This window comes from Syzygium oleosum, unplaced genomic scaffold, assembly GCF_021117445.2.
Source record: "Syzygium oleosum isolate NSW1041296 unplaced genomic scaffold, Sole_v2.1 Sole_v2.24, whole genome shotgun sequence".
Classification (NCBI taxonomy): Eukaryota; Viridiplantae; Streptophyta; class Magnoliopsida; order Myrtales; family Myrtaceae; genus Syzygium; species Syzygium oleosum.
The window spans coordinates 2,668,356-2,677,056 of record NW_026607508.1 but is presented as its reverse complement, the minus strand read 5'-3'; the positions used below and the strand labels follow the sequence as shown (position 1 = coordinate 2,677,056).

The following is an 8,701-nucleotide window of genomic DNA, read 5'->3' as shown; positions in this document are numbered from 1 at the left end:
CACTGTGCTTGGTTGACTATCTAGTAAATCTTCTGTTTCATTTGAATTGTCTTTGGTAGAATAATTAAATATTAAACCACACATTCATTTAACAGTTTAAGCTTTTAGAACAGTTGACAGTATAACACCAAATCTCACATGATATCAGAGCTAGAGGTCCTGAGTTCAAATCTTTTCAGGCTCCATTTGCCTCCCCAATTAAATATATCAACGCCTAGTACTGGGCAAAATACCAGACAGCTTAAGGTTTTTAGAACAGTTGGCAGTGATCCCACCAAATCTCACAGTTTTCCTCAATGCTTGTTTGATTATCTTCATGCTCTAGTCGCACCTATCACATATAGGTGCATAATGACCTTATATAGTTTGTTTATATAGCAGTTTCAGCTTTTGTATCATACAAACACACAGTGCACCCAACATAGAATCTGTATCAATCCCAGACGCACAAACATGTAGAGACCTGAATTGAGAAGTCAGCCATGTTCTACCCTTTGTTGACTAAATTACTTGACCTATTTTCCTCTGTGCTAGTTTTACTATCTAGTTATTTTCTAGATCACTTGAACTTTCTTCTTCTGTGCCCGTTTGACTATCTTCATGCCAAACCTCATAGAGTAAAGCTGGATCCAACAACTGATCATCTTGAAGCAAAACCTCCAAATCATTTTCTAGTGGCTTGCATATCAGTCGGAATCCGTACTTTTTTACAATTTCCGTTCCGTTTTGCTCTAATTCTGAACTGGAAGTGACTTGAGTCATTTGGACCAAAAGGGTCTTCTCTCCACAGACGCTTTGGTTCGCAATATTCAAGCCACACATGATCCAAATCCATGGAAGTGAAATCGGTTGAGCTTTCTGTCCTCAGTTCGCCATTAACGTATGCTAGAAGCTCAAATATGGCGAGCTCCGTTCCTTCTCTTGCTTGAAATACAACACAGAAAGCTAATCCTACTAACTTCTTATACAAGTCTTTTGAAGCTATGAAAGATATAGAACCATCTTTATCAGGGAGCAACCACTCTGGCATGTGTCCTCCGGGTAGAAGAACCTGGCCACCCATTCTGGGAAGAATTTTCTGTCATAGATGTAGACTGTTAGATAGTTTTCAGAATTGACACCTAAAAAGAGGAGATTCAACGAGTTAAGTGGGTAGTCCTAGAGTTCAGCTATTGTTAACCATAGCATTACAAAGATCTTTTGTACTTAAATTGATGGAAACAGGATGCGTACTGTTGAAGATCTTTTAATTGGAATATTGAAGTTTTTTACCAGGTGATCCTCCTAATTCCACGTCAAACTAGAGTTGCATAAATAAAGAGTATTCTTTGTGTTGCCTTATGGCCACCTCCACTACATATAAATGCAGACTCACTTTCTCTATGCTTGCTTTTCTAAATTAGCTCACCGATTCAGGATTTTCAGCCTTTTGCAGTATACAAACACTAGGTGCAGCCAACATGTACACGACTCAGAGACAGAGAGAGAGTCTAACCTCAAGCTTGACCAAATCATTGGTAAACCCATTACGGACCAGTTCATGACATAAAGATAAGTCAATATCCCTGACGCGACATATGTCGGTTGGAATTTTACTCAGAGATTCGCAACAAACTGCTTCTAGAATACGCAATTGCCCTGGAATCTTGCGGATCTCTTGTAGTTGTCGGCAATATGAAACATCCAAACTGAGCAAATTATGTAGGTGCCCAAATGTAGGAAGGTCAGTAACATTGTTTCTGGACAACCACAAAGTCCTTAAGAAGGGAAAACAATAATGATTCTCCAGGAACTCAAATTCTAATAGATTGCATACTCTAAGGTCTAACCATTGTAACTTAGGAAATCCCATCTTCGTATGGGGATCACTCAAATCCTCCTCCTTCTTTGGAAACTTCTTTAGTTTTGAGCACCCGTCAAGCAACAGTATTTCAAGATTTTGCAACCTGTAAATGCTAGACGGAAGGATTGCCAATTTCTTGCAATCCTGTAAAGCTAAGACTTCCAAAGAGACAAGATTATATATGGATGTAGGAAGTTCCTCAATTGAAGTCCCTGTTAAAACAATTTCTCGCAAGCCTTTGACTTTATCCGGAATATCAGGGAATCTTTGCAATTTAGAGCACCCATATAAATGCAACAATTGTAACTTGCCGTGATGTGCGACCGATTCGTGGGCACGCTCCAAGTTTTTGCACCCGTGGAGATCCAATTCCTCAAGATTTGGAGTACAATCGAGGTTTGGCATACAAACCACCGACTGGCATTCACTGAAGTTAATGAACTTCAATTTTCCAAAGTCCTACAAGAATAATGAAACCAACTTTGATAGACATTCGAAACAAAAACAAAACTGAGATAAAATTCAATTTAAACAAGTGACATAGGGACGATTATGCCTTTCTGTAGTGCAAAAATCGGAACACCGTTCCGTGCTGGCAAAAGGTGAAAGACGCTGGTAATTTTCAAATTTCGTTGCTCACAAAATTTTGATTTTAGACTGTAAAACTTCTGACTGAAGAGAGAACAATGCGAGGTTCAGTCAAAAGCATCTAGCGTGGCACTCACTTCAATGATTGTGCAAATAAGCAAGAAAATTTCCTTTCTCTTTCCAAACGTAATTTCGAAAAGAATCTAGTCAGCAAATCTCTACTATACAGTATAGAATCTTTAATAAACATTTCCAGAATCAATCATTTCAAAGACATAAGAATTAAATCCTCGGTTCATGTTTATTAAAAGATAAAGTGCATTCATCATTCAATCATTAAATATCATCAATAAGTTTTTTTTTCAATTAGTAGTAAATTAAAGTTATCGATGCTTTAACTTCAACAGTACTTGTAATATTTTGGAAATGAGATTGAACTTGTTCTTGAATTTTTTTGTTCGAATGAACATTAAGATTCACATAAGAAAGTGTTTAATACTACCCTAAAACGCGAAGATTCCGCTTATGTTGGTTCTTGTAGTAGATTGACATCCTGTAATTAATGCTTTAATCAAATATAAACAATTTAATAGATGTAGATGTTTCTTAAGCACATTAACGAGCATCATCAGAGTTAGTAATTGTTGCATTCAAAGTTTTCAATAATACACATGCATATTCATATTCATATGCATATAGATATGGATATAAAACATAAGGAAATGAAGACTATTCATTTAAATGCGCACCTTAAATTGCTCCCTCACAATTTGGATGTTGCTTTTGTGCAGATCGAGTCCAACCAACTTCTTTGGACCAGAGGAAAATTCTGGAATCCAAGGAGGACATTCAGGCCATTCAAACCATCTTAGTTCATTAGGAAGACAGATAGGACCTTGGAAAGAATTATGCACATTAATCATGATGAGCACCCTCAACCTTCTCATATTTGTGAAAGCATCCGGACCTATGTATATCTCCTCTGGCTTGGTTAAATCCAAAACTATGGCTTTTACCGCATTTGTTCCTTACATTTATAGAATTTGCTTTGCTATTAATATCGAAAGTCAGATAATAAGAAATTAAATTCGTGTCTATATCGGCAAATCTTACCATATCTCCTGACAGAACATCTAGAACATCATCACAAAGCCATAATCTGCTGCGTCTTCTAGGATCATCACGACATTCTTGTTTAACAATATCCATGCCCATCAACTGAATCAAGTCATGCATCTGTAGGGTCTCTTTCTCTTCAATTATCAAGGACTTCTCAACAAGAACTTGTACTCCAATAGTTGTGTCAAAGTCGCAACTGCCAAGCACTTTCATAATGTACTTTGTAGATCGCCCCTTGAAGAAACAAGCAATATCAAGGAAGATCTCCTTTGTATAGTCCTCTAGTCCATCGTAACTTAACTTAAGAATGTCATTGATGGTTTTGTCTGGAATTTTGGCAAGTTTATTCAATGCACTTTCCCACTCACGTTCTCTTCTACAACATAGGAAAGAGCCCAATACCTCAAGTGCTAAAGGAAGACCATTAGCATAATGCAAAGCACTATCCACAAGATCCCTCCTTATTACTACGTTGTTGTTTCTCAAAAAAGCATGCTTATTGAAAAGTTCAAGAGCTTCACAATCCTTTAGAGTTTCAGCTTCATAGATGTGATCTTTACCTATCCCATGAGCAGTTAGCAAATGATTATCTCTCGTAGTAATGATGATCCTGCTTCCTTTACCAAACCACTCACACTCTCCAGCTAAAGCATTTAACTGTTTTGCGTCATTGACATCGTCGAGAACAAGGAGAACTTTTTTGCGGCAAAGTCTATCTTGCATTAAACTAATACCTCCATCAACACTAAACACTGTTAATCTTTTTCCCATTAATATCTGAGACAACAATTTCTTTTGCAATGGAACTAAATCCTTGGAATCTTTTGAAGCTTCTCGAACATTTGGCAAAAAACACGAACCCTCAAATTGTCTAAAAATAGCATTGTAAAGGGCTTTAGCCACAGTGGTCTTCCCTATACCTCCCTGTCCCCATAATCCTTGTAACAGTCTGAATTTTCGATCCTTTTCCCGGGATTTAGGAAATGAATTTGACCAATGCACTATAGTGAGATCTCACCCGGACCCGCGCATTCTCGGGATGCTAACCTTAGGGGTAAGGCTATTACGAGATTGAGTTCGCACGACCAAAGAACTCGACCTTGGTTCGATTTTCGACCATATGGATTGACGATGGAATGTTTTGAGTCAACCGAGACCGATCTATTTGATTGATCGTGTCCAAAGGGCACTAGTGACAGACCCTCGCAATTATATGACGATCGAGGTCGCCTTGGCTCGAGCAAACTTAAACGTGATTTAACTTAGTGTCGGTCATGGGTCGAGAGCGCGTAATCCTAATGAGCCACCCGTTAGCAAGAGATAAGCTAAAGTCGCGATTGTTCAATTTTAGTCATTTCTTAGAATTCGGGCCCGGGAATCGAGAATTTTGAAAGTGACAATTTTGAGCGGCCAATGACGTTTTTGGCTTGGCCAACCTTGGGGCCACCCATTTTTGCAAAAAAATGGATTTCGGTTCGGGGCCGGAAAAATTACGGTTTTGCCCCTGAAGTCACCGATGGCGATTCTGAAGTCGTTTGAGGTTATTTTTCGAGGCTAGTGTCATTTTGGGGTGGCCACATGCATTTAAAGTTGTTTCGGTCAAAAATTGGAATTTTCGCTCGAAAGTGAAAAATAATATTATTTTATTCTCAGGACTTTACAGTCGATTTTCAAGGGCTTAAGAAGCTATTTTCACGATTCCGACGCCATATTATGTTGGCCACGCATATTTGGGGTTGATTGGGATAAAAATTGAATTTCGCCCGGACCGGAAAAATGACGATTTTGCCCCGGGCCCGTTTCAGTTCTGAATTTTGGGAAATTATTTGGGATTATTATTATTGGTTTTTTCAGCTGCATTATTGGACCTTGGACGCTTTTACCCTTGCATTATTGGATTGGAACGAACTAGGGCCGTTGGATCAAGGGCAAAATGGGAAATCGCGTAGGATCGCGACACGTGTCACCCCACCAGCCCACTATTTCTGACCTCTCTCTCTCTCCTCCCCCTCATTCTGGCCAGAACCCTCACGATCAGCCTCCCCCCCCCCCCCTCTCTCTCTCTCCCTCTTTCTCATTCTCTTCATCCTTGTTCCTCCCATCACCATGCCACCCATTCAGCCCGTTCGTCTCGTCTTTCTTAGGTAAGTGACCTCCCCAAATGTCGCCTAGGACCTCGGGTATTGTTAGGCTTGTTTAGGGCTCGGTTTAGGGTGAGTTTAGTGGCTGGTTTGCTCGGTGGTGTGTGTTGGCTGATTTCCAGTTAGGTTGCTGCTGCGTCGCTGGTTTTTGTTATTTTTACTGTGACTTATGTAGCCCGAATTTGAGGAATATTTCTTCATAAAAGTTGTTCCCAACATCTTGACGTATAACATATTTTAATTTGGGAATTTTTGGAAATCATTTGATGCCATTCGGAAGTCCATCTTTGGACCGAAATAAAACTGCCCGATTTACTGTTCACCCGACCTTCGGGTCTGTTCGAATTTTTATAAATTTTTTCAGGCCTATTTTCAAAATACTTCCTTCACAAAAATTGTTGGGGACATTTGTGGCTATAACATATAAAAATTTCAAGGTTTTCCAAAATTATTTGGGTACCGAATGAGTTGTATTTTGATGGCCTGAGGGGCTGTCCGAGCGAATCGGATTTTGTCCGACTTTGAGTGTTAAAACGAGGTGTTTACGGTTAGAACTGGGTTTCGAGTTCTTCACGGAAAATGTTCATTGAGATGTTTTGTACAACATATTAAAATTTCATAATTTTTGGAGTTGGTTTACTATTTATTTCAAATGGATTTCTGTCACTGCGCAACTGCCCAGTTTGGACCCGATTTTATATATTCTCGGTTTTTCTCTCTCTCGAGAATTATTCGGTGTTATCGTGGCATTTTGACGGGTAGTTTGATGCTTGAATGGGCTTGTATGTGTGATTGTGTGGCTGCGAGGTGTGGTGGACCGACTAGGGGCTGAATTGTTTGATGATTGGTAGAATTACGTTTTGAATGGACTTGTACATATAGTTGTGTGATTAGTGATTGTTGGCTGGTTGTGAGTGTCCATTGGACTGAAAATGTGTGACCATGTGTGCCAGGTGTGTGGCCGTGAGGTGTGGTGATGTGATCGCGCATTGAGGTCGCGTGCTAAGTGTGTGTGGTTGTGTGGTGCGCTCGTGTGACGAGGATGTGCATTTGCGAAGTGGATGTGGAGTGTGAGATTGTGTGTGTGTGGCTGTTTGTATGTGTGGCGTGAAATTGGGTGTGGCCGTGTGTAAGTGTGGTATGTGTGGAATGAGTGGAATGAAGGTACGGGAATGTGGGATTGGTTGGAAAGGATCCGTCTGAGGCGTGTACGTTTACGCGGGACGATGCCGTCCACGACGAGGTGACGATGCCCGGCCCGACGAGGTGTCGATGCCTGACGTGGTCGAAGACCGTTGGCCTGATGTGTTTTACGCGGGCACGGTAGAACGAAAGTGCGTGTAGGATTCCGTCCTGAGGCGTGTTCGTTTACGCGGGACAATGCCGTCCCTGACGTAGGTGACAATGCCCGGCCCGACGGGTGACGATGCCCGACGAGGTCGAAGACCGTTGGCCTCGATACGTTTTACGCGGCGCGGTAGTGGTGGAAGGGTTGAGAATGAGTGGATTTGGCAAGACGAGTGAGAGGATTGTGAAAGGTGACGTGTGGTGTGAGTTCGTGTGCGAGTGTGGATGCATCGCGTATTGTAGTGCTCGATTATGGGGTAAAAACCGCTAGGCATGGTATGGGACGTGCCCAAGTGGGTTTTGCTCTATAATCGGGGCACGTGCGCGGCTGTGATGTATTTATGTGACATATTGGTGTGTGGTTGACTAACGTGCGGGGACGTGCATGAGGAATTTCAGGTAGGGTCGCGTGTGATTGTTAGTTTGGTTGATAGATTGTGTGTTATGCATGTTTTCGTCGCGGCGGTGCGTGAGTGCCTACGTGGGGTTTGGGGTTGTACACTTATTGAGATTCGACGGTTATATAACCGCCACTTTCGAGACCCCGTCTTAGACCCAAGAGGCCCGCCTCCTCTTTTTGGAGTTTTGAGGAGTTGCCCAGGGAGCCCAGTGGAATTGCAGGCAATGCCTAAGAGGTCTTCCGGAGGATCGAACCCAGCGAAGTGGGAATATGAAGGAAGGAGGCGACCCTTAGGTTTTTCCCTAGGCCATTTTAGGGGTTGTTTGACTTGGGTTATCCGATAGTGAAGTTAAGATAACCAAACCCCTGAACTTTTGTTAAAACGGTGGTGGAGGATGTTCGTCTGTATTTATATTTGTATATTCGGTGCTGTATGAATATGTTGTTTGATTGTTATGGTGGTCTACCCCGTCGTCGTCATCTTTTTGTCCGGGGTTTTGTTATTCGCTTCCGCATGTGGCTCTGATGTTTGGGTTGGGTCATCGACGTTCCTGGGACGTCGCATCATTTCGACTGCAGCAGGGGATGTCGCGAGCTCGTAGGGGTTCGGGGCGTGACAATCCTATCATGAGAACATCATCAAACTTAAGATCTAACATTGATTGTAGCTTTACCACTCGATGATGCATCCCAACCGGATGCTTAGCAACATATAAGGGTGTTCGATTTAGCTGCGTAGAGATCTCCTTCACAATTCTCTTTATAAGCTTCGCTTCATTTCTGACAAAATCCAAAAAATTACTTGACTTATTTATTTAGCAATGCAAAGATATGATTAAGTTTCTTCCAAATAAAAAACGATAGATGCAATTCAACGTATAAAAAACAACGACAAAGCAGTTCGTTACATCAATTACTACTTACCCATCTTTCAAGTCCCACCCAGAAAGGCTACCGGCATCAAAGAGAGCCTTCTTCCATCTCTTCACTGTCTCCGAATGCTTTCCGAACTTGGACTCATGCTTAGCCATAGCTCTCCCATAACTCTTTCTCCATCCTCTCACTTCTCTTGGTTCCACCTTGTAAAACACCGGCAACACAATAAGGTCCTTCTGTGTCTTGCAATCCATGATTTTCGTCACCTCTTCCAAACACCACGGTGAGGAAGCATAGTCCTCGGAGAAGACAATAATCGCGATTCGTGATTCCTCGATCGCTTTCATAAGCGCGGGTGATATCCCCAAAAGATTTATCAATTTGAGT

General features: G+C 41.6%; 1 pseudogene; it reads right to left on the bottom strand.

Annotated features, from left to right (window-relative positions):
• Positions 1–543: 543 nt before the first annotated feature.
• LOC115693873 (disease resistance protein RPV1-like) lies at positions 544–8,644 on the bottom strand (annotated as a pseudogene).
• Between the last annotated feature and the right edge of the window lie 57 nt (positions 8,645–8,701).